Source organism: Pristiophorus japonicus, chromosome 8 (genome assembly GCF_044704955.1).
Source record: "Pristiophorus japonicus isolate sPriJap1 chromosome 8, sPriJap1.hap1, whole genome shotgun sequence".
NCBI lineage: Eukaryota > Metazoa > Chordata > Chondrichthyes > Pristiophoridae > Pristiophorus > Pristiophorus japonicus.
This window is the reverse complement of record NC_091984.1, coordinates 60,826,746-60,845,199: the sequence shown is the minus strand read 5'-3', so window position 1 is coordinate 60,845,199 and position 18,454 is coordinate 60,826,746.

Genomic DNA, 18,454 nt, shown 5'->3' with positions numbered 1-18,454 from the left:
TGAGTGTTTTCCCCCACACCTCCAGCACGAGTTAAAGTTTCCATTGTTGGGGACAAAAGGACTATGGCCAGGCATTCCGTGCTGACTGTCCCTTTGACTGCTCTTAAGTACCCTATTAGTGGGTGTCAATGGCCCCATCCCGGGCTGCATTGTCCGCTGTGATGGCATGAATGTCCGTTTAACCTGCCATTGTCTCTGTTGGAGTCCTATCCTGGGGTCGATTGCTGCCTGGGGAATGTCGGACTGTCCCTGCCAGCCTGCGGGGCTCTGAGTCACATTGATGATGTTGACTCCCTGACCCATCGCCGCGTTAGAGGCAGAATTGCGCGCGTATATTATTTTCGTCTCTTCCTCCCCAGCCATGAAAGTTTGAGCTAACAACGCCGCCGCTTCCAAGGTCAAATCCTTGGTCTCAATTAATTTGCGGAAAATTCCCACATGACCGATGCCCTCAATAAAGAAGTCCCTTAGCATCTCCCCCCTGCAGGCATCTGTGAACTTCGAGGCTGGCCAAACGCCGGAGGTCCGCTATGAAATCTGGTATGCTCTGTCCTTCACGATGTCGGTGGGGGTAGAATCTGTGTTGGGCCATATGTATGCTACTCATCGGTTTGAGGTGCTCCCCGATCAGTTTGCTAAGTTCTTCAAAGGTTTTGTCCGACGGCTTTTCGGGTGCTAGTAAGTCCTTCGTGAGCATACAAGTCTTTGGTCCGCAGCTGGTCAAAAGATGAGCCCTTCGATTGTCGGCCGCTGCATCTCCCAGCCATTCTTTCGTAATGAAGCTTTGCTGAAGCCTCTCGACAAAATCATCCCAGTCTTCCCCAACACAGTACTGTTCCTCTGCACTACCAGTGGCCATTCTCGTGGGTCGTGAATTCCCGTTTCTCGTCGTCAATGTAAAGTCCTTACTCTACCGCATGAAACCACACGAGGCCCATTCTGGGGACAAGGTCACTGTGTGACCTCAACTCTTTATTCACAGCACTGCACAAGTGATGACCCTGCTTGGGACCTCCCTTTATATACCTGGGAGATCAGGTAAGGAGTGTCTCCCACAAGTGCAGCCCTTGTGGTCAAGGTGTGCATCTAGGTTGTGTATACAGTAATAGTGGTGTTACATTGTGGTTACATACATGACAATGCCGACAGCAAGAGGCCCACGAAACGGAAGGTTGTCAGCAACCAAACTGACAACCCGGGCCACCACAACCAGCGAAACGACCAACCAAAACCAACTCAGCAAAAACCGAAAAATCATCATTTATTTCCACTCTACAATCTACTTCTGAATGACCAACGGGTGAGAAATTACCTAAAAGGACTAACTAAAACTATTCCTAACCAAAGAAAGTGGGTACTTACCCCATACATCCAAAACGCGACTTACCGCATCAGCGGACTCACCCCAACTGAAGACTACGCAGTCCGAAGTCCTCTCCCCCATCCAGGGTACGGCTCGCCAAGAAGGCAAGGTGCAGCGAACCCCGAAACAGTGATTCACCGGCAACTATCAAAAGGGATTGGTGAGCATAGCTCCTTAACTCCCAGAGCTATAACTTAGTTAGTTAGGAGAATTGGGAGGGGAAGGCTGGGATAACTTGTGTAAATGTATCTGCATTCTCCTTTTTACCCCATTTAGAGTTTAAGCTGTATTCTTTTCCCCACAGGCTGTATTTTTACAATTTATTCAATGTGTTGTACCCCTCAGTGTGTATTGGTATCACTATTCTGTGTGTGTTATTAAAGGTGTGCCTTTTACTTCTTTTTAAACACAATAAAGCCATACCGGCTTCCTACCTTGAAACAGATTGTCTGTCCAAGTCTGTCACAGTCCCTTCATAATTCCAGAGTCCAGAACCAAGGGTGTGGGAGCGATTTGGAACCGCTCAAGGTCAAAAGGGAAAGCTGACCCCCTGAAAACCACCCCTTACATCTGCCATCTGCTGCAAGGTCATCTGCAGCTACCATGTAGCATAGAACTGACCCATTTAATGACTGTAATGGTTAACTGTGACTTGAAACTTGGCTCTAATTCTTTGTGCCTCTCCATGGCAACATGACCATAAGACAGCAGAGCACTCTGTCCTTGCAATCACTTCATGTCGCACCACCTTGGGGTGCTGGGTTGTTGCATCATTTGTTCGCACACTTGTCTCCACCTTGGCTATCCTTTTCCTCAAATTTTAGCAGTGATGTCTTATTCTCCTCTTCCTACAGCCTTGCAAAAACTGCTAATAGATTACCAAAAGCAAAATACTGCAGATAAATGCCATTTTTGGAAAATCTAGGCTGTGTTTGTTATGCTTACCTTTTGATTCATTCTTCTGAGCAATTTTACTCAAATCTGATTTATAAGCCGTATATTTGTTTTTCTAACTCTGATCTGGAGGACTCGAGGGGCATATTATTTCCAGTGCATACCCCAAATGGTAGAAAGGTTCATTGTACACTTGACGGCATGCTGTCCCAGGTAATAGTTTTAGTACAGAAGTACTGATTAAGCCGACTTCGCTTTGAGCAGGACTAAACAAACATTGGGAAGAAGTCCAATTGGCAACGTTGAAGATGGAGCTGCATTAAATATAAGAGATGATAAGTGTTAAAAATACAAAAGGGCTTAGACCGAAAGGGCAGTGTGGCACATAGACTTTTCAACTTTCCCAACATTGCATCATTTGCCTTGCAGGAAAAAAAAATACACAAATGTGCATTTAATGCTGAGGCGACAGCTTTAAAAGACTGATGCGAGCACAAATCTATTCTCAAGAGTGTTCTTTTGTTATGTGGTCCCCTAACATTTTTACTGCTAGTCACAAGATAGATCATTTTGTAGATTTACCGACACTTTGTACTATCAGGGGTTGTGATTCTTGCAGTCCAATTTTATAGTCCTTCATATACACACACACACACGTATTTATGTATGGCACCAGTTTGAATCATCAAACCGATTCATGTCTAAGCAACTAATCGCCTAGAGTTTGTTTTCAACCAAAATTCTAGCCTTGTTACTAAACCCATATCTTATTGACATTGGCTCGGTTTTGAAAATGACCTGAAATTGTATTTAGTTACATAACCAGCAATTAAGACAGTCATTGAGGAACTATTGTTTGTCGACTTGTGTTCAAAACAAGCTTGTTGCCTAGGTACGGTTGTCATCGATTTGAAAATGAGTATGCAAGCCTATGTAATTAATCATCCTGTGTATTGGGCATCATTAGCTCCAGCATTACCCTGAGTCACTGAAGCATTGGATAAATAATTTGACCTTTTGCCAGTCAGAACCTATTCAAGGATCAGTTGTTTCAGGAAGAATTTGATTTGATGCATTGATGACCAGGATCCATTAATTTAATGAGCCCAGCCCCTGAAATACTGTTCAATAGGAACAAAACAAGTTATATGTGAACTGTATTTATCAGGTTTCAACATTGGCTCAGTCTAGGTGACTTGAGCACATAATCGAAGCTGACCTTCAGTGCAGTACTGAAGGAGTGTTACAATGTCAGAGGCCCCCTCTGGGCATCTGCACTCAGGTGGATGTAAAGATCTCAGCCCTATTCAAAGTGACAGAGTTGTCCTGGCTAACAATGATCCCTCAATTAACATCACTAAAAGATTAGCTAGTCATGTATGTCATTGCTGTTTGCAAAACCCTGCTGTGAGCAAATTAGTTGCCATGTTTCCCTATATTACAATCGTACTTGGAGTACTTGAGTAGGGAGCCATTGGCTATGAAGTACAATGAAAACATCCCATGGTCATAAAATGCACTATATAAATGTAAGTTAACAGAAATGTCACTTTTAATTGTTTATATCCCGCTTTCCCCAAATGCCTTATGAGCTCTGGCTGTCCCCTTTACTTCACTCAAGTGATCATTCTGCCTAGGAGTCTTGACAGTGAAGGGCTAATTCTACAAATGCATGCTGCGATCAGGGGAAAATGAGAGTGTTGAAGATGTAAAAGAATGGGCATCATACTGGAGGGCTGCAGCACAAGGCAGGAGGAGAGAGATTGGAGGAAACAAAGGCAGACTATCTTTTCACCTTTCCCCAAATGTTACTGTACTTTTAAAAATCTAACATTAGTCTAACTGTACAAAAAGTTACAGAAAACAGTGCAGTCATTGAATGAAATTCACGTCATGAAAGTAATAAATACAAAAGTGGAATGAAGAAACATTCTAGATAGTATTCATTATATGATCTACAACTTTGTGTAGCATTGATAACTTTAAAAACTCACCCACACGATATTAATTCCAGTCAGGAAAGTGGAATAATGACTGAAAACAATGGCATACATGCCAACATCCAAAACTCTGAAGAGCTGACAGTCCCAAAAAAACTCACCCACCCAGAACAATGACCACGGTCACTGCTTCAAGGGGACTGAAAAAAGTTAATTCCGTTTTATTATATTGGGATTTTTGTGTTTGCTTCTCCATGAAATCCAATAGCCTCACACCAAAAGGTATTATGATTACCATTGGAATCTTCATAAAGCTTCATTTACGGAATAAACTTCAGTGACCTACAAGGCCATCTAGGTAGAATCCCAATTGGATCATCTCTGTCCAAAATGTAGAGTTATTATTTGTATACTGTTGGTGAGCAACTCAAATGCATTAGAACATAACATAAGAAATAGGAACAGGAGTAGGCCATACGGCCCCTCAAGCCTGCTCCGCCATTCAGTAGGATCATGGCTGATCCGATCATGGACACAGCTCCACTTCCCTGCCCGCTCCCCATAACCCCTCATCGTTTAAGAAACTGTCTACTTCTGTCTTAAATTTATTCAATGTCATGGCTTCCACAGCTCTCTGAGGCAGTGAATTCCACAAATTTATAACCCTCAAAGAAATTTCTCCTCATCTCGGTTTTAAATTCTAAGATCATGCCCTCTAGTTCTAGTCTCCCCCATCAGTGAAAACATCCTCTCTGCATCCACCTTCTCAAGCCCCCTCATAATCTTATACTTTTCGATAAGATCGCCTCTCATTCTTCTGAATTCCAATGAGTAGAGGCCCAATCTACTCAATCTTTCCTCATAAGTCAACCCCCTCATCTCCGGAATCAACCTAGTGAACCTTCTCAGAAATGCTTCCAAAGCAAGTATATCCTTTCTTAAATATGGAAACCAAAACTGCATACAGTATTCCAGGTGTGGCCTCACCAATACCCTGTATAGCTGTAGCAAGACTTCCCTACTTTTATACTCCATCCCCTTTGCAATAAAGGGCAAGATTCCATTGATTTCCTGATCACTTGCTGTACCTGCATACTATCCTTGTGTTTCATGCACAAGTACCCCCAGGTCCCACTGTACTGCAGCACTTTGCAATCTTTCTCCATTTAAATAACTTGCTCTTTGATTTTTTTCTGCCAAAGTGCATGACCTCTCACTTTCCAACATTATACTCCATCTGCCAAAATTTTGCTCACTCACTTAGCCTGTCCATGTCCTTTTGCAGATTGTGTGTCCTCCTCACACATTGCTTTTCCTCCCATCTTTGTATCGTCAGCAAACATGGCTACGTTACACTCAGTCCCTTCTTCCAAGTCATTAATATAAATTGTAAATAGTTGGGGTCCCAGCACTGACGGCTGCGGCACCCCACTAGTTACTGGTTCCCAACCAGAGAATGAACCATTAGAGATGGGGGATGCAAGACCATGAAGGGATTTAAATATAAAAGGGCAAGAATTTTAAATGAGACGTTCGGGGAACCAGGAGCCAATACAGATCAGCAAGGACATAGGTAATGAATGAACAGGACAGGATATGGGCAGTACAATATAGGGGAGTGCTGAAGTTTACAGAAGATGATGGGATGACAGCACAGAGGGAGTAGAGGGGTCAAGAGAAGTAAAGAAGCAGAGCTTGGTGTAGTCAGCATGCATGTAGAAGACAATCCTACATCTGTGAAAGGAGTCACCAAGGGGAAATATATAGATGTAGAATAGGGGGGGGGGGGGTGATTGAGGAGAAATGAAGTAAAGGTGCAGAGGAGAAACTATTTTTGAAAATGCTCTGACAAGGGAATCACTTAAGAGTAGAACCAAGCAAGACAGTCCCTCTATGCTGGACAACAGAGACAGGTGAAGTCAACTGTAAAAAGCTGCAGAGTTTGAAATGGGGTGATCACCAGTTGGAGATCATGTGACTTGAGTTAGAGCCATGTTGGTGCTATGGCAGGGGCTGGATGGAAAGATGGAAGCAGGGAGTTGGAGAAAAGCTGGGTATGAATGAGAGGTGACAATACATGAAGACTTGACTGGAAAGGGGTTGTTATGAGGTGGTAGTTTACAAGAGGGGTCAAGGATTTAATTTATATTTATTAAATATTTATATATTTAATTATAGGATAACAGAAATTGAGCAATACACAATATATATCCAAGGCGAGGGAACCATTCACAATAGCATGGGGGTAAACTATGGAAGGCCAGCAGTTTTTTGGGAATGGGAACGATGTGGGTCTCATGGCTGGAGGGCATGAGGAAAGATGGCACAGAGAAACTAAAAATATTTTCTAGTTGCTCATTAATTGTGCTGCTCTTTACTGTGGTACAGCTCCTCGCCATTGTTCTGACATTCTGAATGGCAAAGTTTTAAAGCCTACAGTCGGCTATGTAGCTCTTTTATTGTGGAAAGGGCTTGGGTCTCTAACTGTCTGAAGCACCCCACCCCCCCCCTCCGCAAAAATGAGTTGCTACTTGTGAAGAGGATAGTCCAAACCTCAAGGCGAGGTCACTTAGATCATGCACAATGGATATCCAGTAGGATGGATCTTTATAACCTAAAGCCACCCACCAGAAAATTCACTTTAGTACATATTTGAAAAGCTTGTCTTGTCAAGTCAGTCAACAAGATCACCATCACACTCATCGTTTTTCGCTTTAAATTCACACCTCAGCCAAAAATAGGCAAACTGCTCAATTTCGGTTTAGATATCCCCATTAGATTAACAATCTCACTGAACATCCATACTTTTTTGATAGCAATGTGCCCTTCTCAGTAAATAACTAACATTTGTTGAACAAAATAAACCACTGAAAAGGTGCCACGTTAAATGAACCATGAGGAAAGTATGCCTCCTTACATTCACAAGTACCCTTTCCCTTAAATTAATTCTCATCTCCAAACAAATTTAGTTTCTATTTATAAAATGGGTTGGAAAACCGTGTACACACAATTCTGACATTTTATTTATTGAATGGGTCTTACTGGAAAGGCTGGTATTTATGGCCCATTCCTCGATGTTTTGAGAAGGTGATGGTTGGCCACCTTCTTGAACCACTGGGAGCAGTTTATAGCTTGCTAGGCCATTTCAGAGGGAATTAAGATTCAACCACATAGTGTAGGCCAGACCCGACATGGACAGGTTTCCTGCCCTTAAAAGGTCTAACCAATTCAGTTTTTGAGACAATGTGACAGCTTCAGGTCAGATTACAGATATCAGCTATAAATATACAAATTCTCACTGCTATGGTGGCATTCAAACTCATCAGTAATACAACCACTATACTCATAATCATAAGCAGTCCTTCGAAACGAGGATGACTTCCTTCCACGCCAAAAAGGGATGAGTTCATAGATGTTTCAATGAAGGACCTAATATTCCAGATCCCGAACTACATCTTGAAGGGTGGAAGATGCCGGTGTGTGGATTTAAAAAAAAAAAAATATGTGATGGCCGTTGCACACCAGCCACTACATGGGCTTGACAGAGCTAGGTCTTGGTCCAGTGGCAAAGATTAACCAAGACGACTGGAGACCAACTCTGCTGTACTACTGTACCCATAAAGAGTTAAATTCTAATCTTCAGAGAAGTTACTCAGAGTGCTGGCATATTGCTGTAGCATGGTTGTGAGCAAATTAGTTTCTTTTTTTAAGTTGGATTAGTAAATTTGGTTTTGTATTCATTATTTTAGTTTTATATACACACATGGCTATACCTAGCTTTTATACTCCGAGCAACTTAATACAAAACAATTGACATCGTTGCCATTGATGAAGTTTGATCTAGTCTGTAGGTGGCTGCAATCCGCTGCTTTCATAGTACTGTTTCTTCTGGTCTCCTCCCAGATAGGCAACTGCTGATACTTCGGGCCCCAAATGTGGCCCTCAGTTTAAAACTGCGCACCTGCGAGCTCCCTGCCGACTTTGTACCTTAAAAGCTGCGCCGAAAAATCTTGCTGCGATCATAGCCACAAGTCGGGCCATCTACTGAAGAGTGGGGGGGGGCAGAGCTAGGTCCCTGCTGGCCGCACAGAGCCTAATCTGAGTGAGAATGCCGGCAGCACACGCATGCGTGTTGCAGCATTCGCACATGCTCAGTGGAGCATTAACATTGGCAATCGACCATTTTTAAAGGGAGAACCTCTGAGTTTTGGATGCTTGCTTGATATTTTGAAAGCTATAGGAGCGGTGTTTGGAGTACTCTGCAAGAAATCAGCTGCTAAACCTCCACAAGGATTGCTGCATAGGTGAGAATAATTCATTGCTGCAAGCAAAATAAGGAGTGTGTTTTTAAAAATCACTGAGTGCCAATTCAATAGAGCAATGCAACACCGTGCCCCAAGAACAAAGAATTTCACTCAAGAAATGGAGGTACTGGTGAATATAAAGCGAGGAATGATGACAGGAGCTGGATATGAGCAACAGAGGTCGCATAAACATGCCACCCAAAGAAGTTAATAAATGCTGGAACAAACTTGCAGAAGATTACTGCGCAGTGATGAATACCACGAGAAGTGGAAGGCAGTGTAAAGAGAAATGGCAGGGCCTTGGTCAAGCAATTAGTGTAAGTAATATTTTAATTTGTCAATGGAATTGCATCTGTATATGTCCGACCCAGTAGAAAGGCACCCTCTCAAAAAAGTTGCATTTTCATCTTTGCAGAAGAAATTGTCCCACAACAAAAGGGAAAAAACTCGAACAGGAGAAGGCCCGCCAAATCTGCATTCATTGACACCGCTGGAACAGAGGGTTGCTGCTTTGATGGGTCTGAGCTGAAGAGCAGCAATCAGTACTGCACAAGCTGGCCACCCATCTTGCCCCCTCCTCTGCTGCTAACCATTTGACTGTTATATTTTGCAGAACCTGATGATAAAGATTCAGATGCAGGTGAGCCAGACCAACTTTGTTGTGAGGTATAAAGGGAGGATCTTGAACTTGCATTGCCAAGCACTTCCATGATTTCTGATTCGTCATATGATTTGGTGGCCATTACAGAAACATTGTTGCAGGGTGGCCAAGACTGGGAATTAAACATACAGGGGTATCTGACGATTCGGAAAGATAGACAAGGGAAAGGAGGTGGGGTAGCTCTGTTAATAAATGATGATATCAGGGCAGGTGTGAGAGATGATATTGGCTCTAATGAACAAAATGTTGAATCATTGTGGGTGGAGATTAGAGATAGTAAGGGGAAAAAGTCACTGGTGGGCGTAGTTTATAGGCTCCCAAATAACAACTTCACGGTGGGGCGGGCAATAATCAAGGGAATAATGGAGGCATGTGAAAAAGGAACGGCAGTAGTCATGGGGGATTTTAACCTACATATCGATTGGTCAACTCAAATCGCACGGGGTAGCCTGGAGGAGGAATTCATAGAATGCATACGGGATTGTTTCTTAGAACAGTATGTAACAGAACCTACAAGGGAGCAAGCTATCTTAGATCTGGTCCTGTGTAATGAGACAGGAAAAATAAACAATCTCCTAGTAAAAGATCCTCTCGGAATGAGTGATCACAGTATGGTTGAATTTGTAATACAGATTTAGGGTGAGGAAGTTGTGTCAGAAACAAGCGTACTATGCTTAAACAAAGGGGATGAGGGCAGAGTTGGCTAAAGTAGACTGGGAACACAGACTAAACGGTGGCACAATTGAGGAACAGTGGAGGACTTAAGGAGCTCTTTCATAGTGCGCAACAAAAATATATTCCAGTGAAAAAGGGCAGTAAGAGAAGGGATAACCAGCTGTGGATAATCAAGGAAATAAAGGAGAGTATCAAATCAAAGACCAATGTGTATAAGGTGGCCAAGGTTAGTGGGAAACTAGAGGATTGGGAAAATTTTAAACAACAGCAAAGAATGACTAAAAAAGCAATAAAGAAAGGAAAGATAAATTTTGAAGGTAAACTTGCACAAAACATAACAGATAGTAAAAGCTTTTACAGATATATAAAACGGAAAAGTGTGACTAAAGTAAATGTTGGTCCCTTAGAAGATGAGAAGGGGGATTTAATAATGGGAAATGTGGAAATGGCTGAGACCTTAAACAATTATTTTGCTTCGGTCTTCAGTGGAAGACACAAAAACCAGGCCAAAAATTGCTGGTCACAGGAATGTGGGAAGGGAGGACCTTGAGACAATCACTAGGGGGCATAGTGCTGGACAGGCTAATGGGACTCAAGGTAGACAAGTCCCCTGGTCCTGATGAAATGCATCCCAGGGTATTAAAGAGATGGCAGAAGTTATAGCAGATGCATTCGTTATAATCTACCAAAATTCTCTGGACTCTGGGGAGGTACCAGCGGATTGGAAAGCAGCTAATGTAATGCCTCTGTTTAAAAAAAGGGGGCAGACAAAAGACAGGTAACTATAGGCCGGTTAGTTTAACTTCTGTAGTGGGGAAAATGCTTGAAACTATCAGGAAGAAATAGCGGGACATCTAGATAGGAATAGTGCAATCAAGCAAACGCAGCATGGATTCATGAAGGGGAAATCATGTTTAACTAATTTACTAGAATTCTTTGATATAACGAGCATGGTGGATAGAGATATACTGATGGATGTGGTGTATTTAGATTTCCAAAAGGCATTTGATAAGGTGCCACACAAAAGGTTACTGCAGAAGATAAAGGTACACGGAGTCAGAGGAAATGTATTAGCGTGGATAGAGAATTGGCTGGCGAACAGAAAGCAAAGAGTCGGGATAAATGGGTCCTTTTCGGGTTGGAAATCAGTGGTTAGTGGTGTGCCACAGGGATTGGTGTTGGGACCACAACTGTTTACAATATACATAGATGACCTGGAAGAGGGGACAGAGTGTAGTGTAACAAAATTTGCAGATGACACGAAGATTAGTGGGAAAGCGGGTTGTGTAGAGGACAGAGGCTGCAAACAGATTTGGATAGGTTAAGCGAATGGGCGAAGGTTTGGCAGATGGAATACAATGTCGGAAAGTGTGAGGTCATCCACCTTGGGGAAAAAAAAACAGTAAAAGGGAATATTTGAATGGGGAGAAATTACAACATGCTGAGATGCAGAGGGACCTGGGGGGTCCTTGTGCATGAATCCCAAAAAGTTCGTTTGCAGGTAATCAGGAAGGCAAATGGAATGTTGGCCTTCATTGCGAGAGGGATGGAGTACAAAAGCAGGGAGGTCCTGCTGCAACTGTATAGGGTATTGGTAAGGCTGCACCTGGAGTACTGCGTGCAGTTTTGGTCACCTTACTTAAGGAAGGATATACTGGCTTTGGAGGGGGTACAGAGACGGTTCACTAGGCTGATTCCGGAGATGAGGGGGTTACCTTATGATAGATTGAGTAGACTGGGTCTTTACTCATTGGAGTTCAGAAGGATGAGGGGTGATCTTATAGAAACATTTAAAATCATGAAAGGGATAGACAAGATAGAGGCAGAGAGGTTATTTCCACTGGTAGGGGAGACTTGAACTAGGGGGCACAGCCTCAAAATACAGGGGGAGCTAATTTAAAACCAAGTTGAGAAGGAATTTCTTCAGAGGGTTGTGAATCTGTGGAATTCTCTGCCCAAGGAAGCAGTTGAGGCTAGCTCATTGAATGTATTCAAGTCAGATAGATAGATTTTTAACCAAAGGGAATTAAGGGTTACAGGGAGAGGGCGGGTAAGTGGAGCTGAGTCCACAGCCAGATCAGCCATGATCTTATTGAATGGCGGAGCAGGCTCAAGGGGCTAGATGGCCTACTCCTGTTCCTAATTCTTATGTTCTTATGTCATTGTGGTTTCAGCTCATCCCAGTCCCTGCATAATGGTTTAAGGTTTGGTCTGACATTGGATGCTTTTGAACGTCCAGAGGTTGCAGATCCTACTCCTGCTGGAATGCAGTATGGATCATTCAGTACCCCACTGTCCAAGATTCTTGGTCCACCTCCTGCTGGAATGCAGCATAGAACACCCAGAGGCTCACTGTCCAAGCCTGTGACTCAGTGTTGGTGGAATGCAGCCTGTAACCCCCATGGCCACACATTCCCAACCTGCGCCTCACACTGGAGAGGTTCCACTAGACAGACCCAGGGCGAGGCCAAGCAGAAATGTACCACGCTGTCCTGAGCTGGAGGGTACAACAGATGTGGCTCAGGTGACGGTGTGAATGTTTAAAAATGTATAGAGACATTGAAGTTGAGAACGTGGGAATTGTATAGGGACAGTATAAGCTAACAAACAATTCATGGAGGAATAGCCATGACATCTCAGACTCGGGACTGCGAAATGTTACAACACTAACACATATTGAAACAAAACCCACAGCTTGCAGAAAAACCTCAAGGTCTTATTAAATCATGTTATTAACCTGAAACATTGATAGAAGGTCTTTGTTTAAAATCGGACCATGCTTGGGTCGGCTTATGAGTGGACAAAGGGAAGGAGGGATCAAAAGAGATGGGCTGAGCTGGGATGTCACTCTGGCCCTATCTTGTTATCTTTTGCCGAAAATGTATAACCATCATCCCTTTACAATGTAACGTCACTTTTGTCCGTAGGAAGTGAGTGCGTTCGAACAGACTTGCATTCCTTCTGTCTGATAAAGTCCCGGTCGGAATTTGCTTTTTAAATAAAAGCTTGCTTTGTTTAAAGCACAAACGGTATTCGTTTCAGTAAATTTGCTGAACCAGATTGAGGAAAAGAATCTACATTTACATTTGGTGTCAGAAGTGGGATCTCAACGGACGACTGCCGAAAACTTGCGAATTAAGAGCCAGACTAGCCTTGGACGAGACGAGGGGAAAGTGGCCACTGGAGTGAGTATGATTTCAATACTGCTCCAGTTTCCCCCGGTTTCAAAAGTCTGAGGAAAGTTTAGCCACTCGCTGGTTCTCAGGTAGTGTCTGAACGAGATCCAGGACAATCTGGTGAATACCTTTCAAACTTAGAATAGGGATAGAGATAGGGAAATTGCGCGATGACGCAAAGCAAGCGGCGACTTGGAAAGATAGGTTATAGTTAGAGCTAGATAGGGATAGATGATCAATCATGGATCCAAAAATTAATAGGAAAGAAAAGAGACTCTTGTGAACGTCTGTTTAAATGAGAAATGCTTCTGTGATTTTTATTGTAAAAAAAAAAACCGGGGAGTTGTGGTTTGTTTTATCTCCACCTACTTTTTCAAACAGAATGAACGTTTTTTTTAACCCTTCGTAGTGTTGTCCTGTATGTGGGAAGTTTAAGAGTGTGAACCTTATTGAATTACGTATATTCGGATGATAAGTTACGGAGCCAGGAAATGCACAAAGGATAGGTTTGTTGAGTAAAAAAAAAGAAAAAATTACATGGTCCCGGTGGTTAAAAAAAAAAGGATTTAACATGCTCACTTACTTGTCGAAAGAAAACATTCAGAGAAGGCACAGCAAAACAACTGAGATGGATTCAAAAGGATTAAAATAAATATATATATATTATATTAAATAACACGACCTTGAGGCTGGAACAATTGAGATAACGAAAAGCAGTCCACAGCCTACGTGCCAGACTTCTCTCTAGTTATGGAAAAGAAAAAAAAAAGTAATGTACTAAATAGGTGCTAAAAAAAAAATGTTCTGAGATTTTAAATTATGAGAAAAATTCCACTGCAGTCTAAAAGAAAAAAATCACTCCTGTCCAGTTGGCAGAAAAACTCCATTAAATTAGGGCTTTCATTGACTGATTGGATTTAAACTGCGCAGTGACGCGAAAGGATAGGGAAATTTGGAGACTAAAAGAAATTACATTTAGAAAATTAGGCTCACAGGGAATTAAATAAGGCTTATGGGGAATTAAATAGAGGATAGGTGTTCAAGTCAGGTGTGACGTCGACCTCGTATATCACTTGGCCCGTCTAGGCACTGATTGAATTTAAATCACGCAGCAACTCGAAAGGTAGGGCTGACGCAGACGCGCAGCAGCGTGGAACGCGTAGCGACGCGAGACGTGCAGCAGCGCGAGTGTGCGGCCAAGTGAAGGAGGGCTGACGCAGACGCACGGCAGCGTGAACGCGTAGTGACGTGGGACGTGCGGCGGCGCGAGTGCATGGCCGAGTGAACGTGGGCCGACGCGAACGCGCAGCGACGCGAACCGCGAAGTAATATCAAAGTCAGTGCTGATTTTAGTAAGTCTGTTTATTGTAAGTCAGTTGGTTTCAAGTATTTCGAATCGCGCGGCGACGCGGCTTTGTGTTAGTTTAGTAAAGTCCGTTTATCGCGTGGCAATGGGAGCCGCGGGGCGACGCGGCTTTGTGTTGTTTTAGTAAAGTCTGTTTTTTTTAAGTTTGTTCAAATCGCACGACGACGTGAACGCGTAACGACACGGTAATATGAGGGACAGCGTGAAAATGGGTAATCAGTTGGATAAAACAACGGATGCGGATAGTCCGCTACAAAAGTTGTGTGAGGAATTCCCTGAAAGAGCTGAAGACTTTAGAAAATTATCAGGAGCCCTGAACAAATTATTAGGAGATGACCAGTGGCCTCCAGGTGGCACTAGAAGCGTAGAGGTAGCAAAAAAGCAGAGGGATTGTCAAAAATTAAAAGATGCATCACTTCTGTCAAGTTGGCAAATAAATGCTATTAAATTGGGACTCTCATTGACAGAGGGAACACATGTTAAAACTGCAGACGTCTTAAAAAAAATGTGCGCACGAGAAACTTACTAAGAGATCCTCTGGGACCTCGGAGAAAGGTATTGACCGACTACGTAGTAAAATGGCTGGCTTTGTGTTAACCGAGGCTGATGATGAAATTGATGAGTGGTCACTGACTCAGCGCCCAACGGCGCCTCCAGCACCCCCTGGCCCCTTGCTCCAGTCCTCTTCCCAACACCCTCCACCTTACACTCCGGCGAAAGGAGTTAAAAATAACCCCATACCACCAAAGCAACAAACCCAAACTGACTCCTCATCCTCTGATAGCGATTAGGATCCCAAGTTCACAAGCAATATAGCCGAAAGGACCAGATCTCACACTCGAAAGGGCAGAACTATATCTCGATATCACAGACAGTCCCGTAAATCTTCCAGTCCAAGTTGTGAAAGACATAGCAAACACCCCCGCCGATCGAGACGCAGAACTGTCAAGCAGTCAGACAGTTCCGAAACATCCTCCGACCTAGGAATGATTTCCAAGATCCCAAAATCCTGACACCAATTCCCTGTCAGACCAATGCCAAACCCTGATGCACAACAAGCTGCAGACCACCCCACTATAGATGTCTATGTGATCTTCGAACAACTATTCGATTGATCACGCCATTGAAAGGGCAGTTAGATATTATTGGCAGGAAAAGAAAGGGGAGGGGGGAGGTGCGCCCCCAACCCGGGTCAAGACTGAATATGTGACTAGAAAGGAAGAGCCATCTCGGGAGGAAGGATCAATAGAACCGCAGTGTTGCATACAGGATTGGATGGATAAGCAAGGATACGGTTATACTAAACAACCAAACAGCCCGAGCCCTGCTAATAAACCTCCCTATTGTCCCCGGCATGGTATGGGAAGAGGCCGGGACTGGGTAAGAGGAATTGACTGTTTTAATTGTGGGCAGGAAGGACATTGGAATAAAAATTGCCCCTACCGTCAGCATGGAAAAGGAAGAGGAGGAAGAGGAGGGAGGCAAGGGGGGAGAGGAGGATCTTACACTAACTTCTCCCAGAACAACCCCTTTGGTCAATTGTCCCCCGATTGACTACGCAGCTTGATTGTGCAGGGATCCTCCCCGGACGACGAACCGATTCTGAATGAGTGGCAACCCTTTTTGATAGATACGGGAGCCTTCATGTCTTCTGTACAATCAAAGCTTAAACTCCCTGCCTCTACTGAAACACAGGAACTTTCAGGATTCCGGGGACAAATCTCGACATTCCCAGTGTCAGAACCGGTTAAAATGGGTTACCAGGAAGAATCGGTGGAACATAGAGTTGTTATCACAACCAATCTGGACTGTAACTTGATGGCTAGAGACCTCCTCTGCAAATTCCAGTTGCATTTGGAGTGTGGAGATAATGGGATTATTGTAAAACAGGGAACCCTTAAACGGCAGTATTATACCACTAGAACCCCTCAGTGGTGGTCTCTGGACCTGCCGCAGGCACCCTATCACGTGACCCTAGCATACGATCCCAGTGGAAAGAATCAGGACCTGCAGAACTTTTATCAGGATCACGAAGGGGAAGTGAAGGAAATTCTATGCGACAGTGTTTGGGGATGATCAATTCTGAAAGACTGTGCTACCGTTGTCTTAACACATCTCACTCCGTAGCTGCCCTCCTGGGCCAACTGCAGACTCAACACCTTACCATGGCCAGGCAAAGCAGATATGAGATCTACTTACTAAACAATCCTAAGCTGACCTTTCGGCACTGTACTGCAATTAATCCGGCCTGTTTTCTTACTGAGCCACCCCAAGATGAGGAAGAACCCAGTCATGATTGTTTATCTTTAATTTAAGAGGCCACATCAGTCAGGGAAGATTTTGTTGATGTACCAATTGAAGATCCAGACTGTATTACGTATGTTGACGGAATTAATCCAGAAGGTACACGAATCTCAGGATACGCCATAGTAAACCAGGAGAATCAGGTCTTGGAATCTGCCGCTTTTGAAACCGCCTATTCTGCTCAACAAGCTGAAGTATTCGCACTCACCCGACCCTGTATCTTGGCCAAAGGTCTCAAAGTCAATATCTATACCGACTCTAGGTATGCCTTTGGGGTGGCCCATGATTTCGGACAATTATGGAAAAATAGGGGATTCCTAACCTCACAGGGGAATGAGATATCTCAAACAGCTAGTATCTGATTTGTTGCAAGCCCTCATGTTCCCCAAACGCATTGCCATTGTCAAATGTACCGCCACACTACCGGAAATTCTCTGGTTGATATAGGGAATCGTTGTGCTGACCAAGAGGCCAAACGGGCCTCTCGTGACCAACAGATAGATGGTAGTGCCCAAAATTATGAGTCAGACTAAAAATCCTGCGAAGGATAAGTTAGCCTCGAAAAAACCAATGCCAACCATCCAAGATGTTATAAAAGCACAGGAGGACGCTCCTGAAAAAGATAAACTGTTGTGGAAATATTATGCATGTACTTATGACAATGTTTCTAAACTCTGGACCACTCCTGCGGAACAGACTTGCATGTCTGAATGTATGCATTTTGCTACTCATTGTGGAGCAAGGACCACGAGTGACACACTTTTGGCTACTTGGTGGCACCCTAGACTCCAGGCGCTCACCCAGAACATCAGTAGTCGTTGCCTGGTTTGCCAGCAACATAATCCAGGGAAGGGAGTCCCCTGTGATTGGGGTAAAACACCCCTACCCGAAGGTCCCTTTGAGACATTTCAGTTGGACTACATTGAGTTGCAAAAAGTTCAGTGTTACAAATATGTGTTAGCAATAGTAGATGGATTGAAGCCTACCCTACCCTGGACAATAAGGCTCAAACTGTTAAGGTGTTAATGAGGGAAATTGTTCCTAGATATGGTATCTCAGCTCGACTGATGACCACCTATGTTCTTTCTCTGACTCAGGCTCTGCGACTAGTTCACAACCAGGTTCAAGATGCTCACCTCGACCTCCAAGTTTTACCCGAATTGTCCCTCGTGGCACCAGGGAAGTATGGATTCGGAAGGGATTAGAGCCACAATGGGAGGGGCCTTTTCAGGTGTTACTCACTACCCCCACTACAGTCAAGGTTGAGGGGAAAAGTGCCTGGGTTCACCTGCACCACTGCAAGCTCACCACCCTCTAACGAACCTTTTACTGGTTATTCTAACTCCTGTTTCTGTTCCAGACTTCCTCTTCTCCATAACTGAACAAGGTCATTGGCATCCTAATTGGAACGTGGACCAGTTTGAACTTTTACCCATAGTGATAGACAGCCAGCTACACCGACAGTGACCTGAGAAGAGAGACAGGAAAACTGAACTCTTAATCAGCAAAATAATTGGACTATTTATCTGAATCCTGAGCCATAAGATGAAACTGTCTGTATGCCACAGTTTGTATAATAGTGTTGATATATGACAGTTTCAGCACATGGGAGGGGAGATAGAGACGAGAGCTCCATGTCTTATGTTTATGCGCAAAATGGGAACTTTTCTAGATGTTGGGTGTGTTCACATTCCCTATACATTCCAAACGGGGAGTTCCACTAACCCTAACTGAGACTGTCAGATGGATTCAGAGCCAAACTATCACGAGA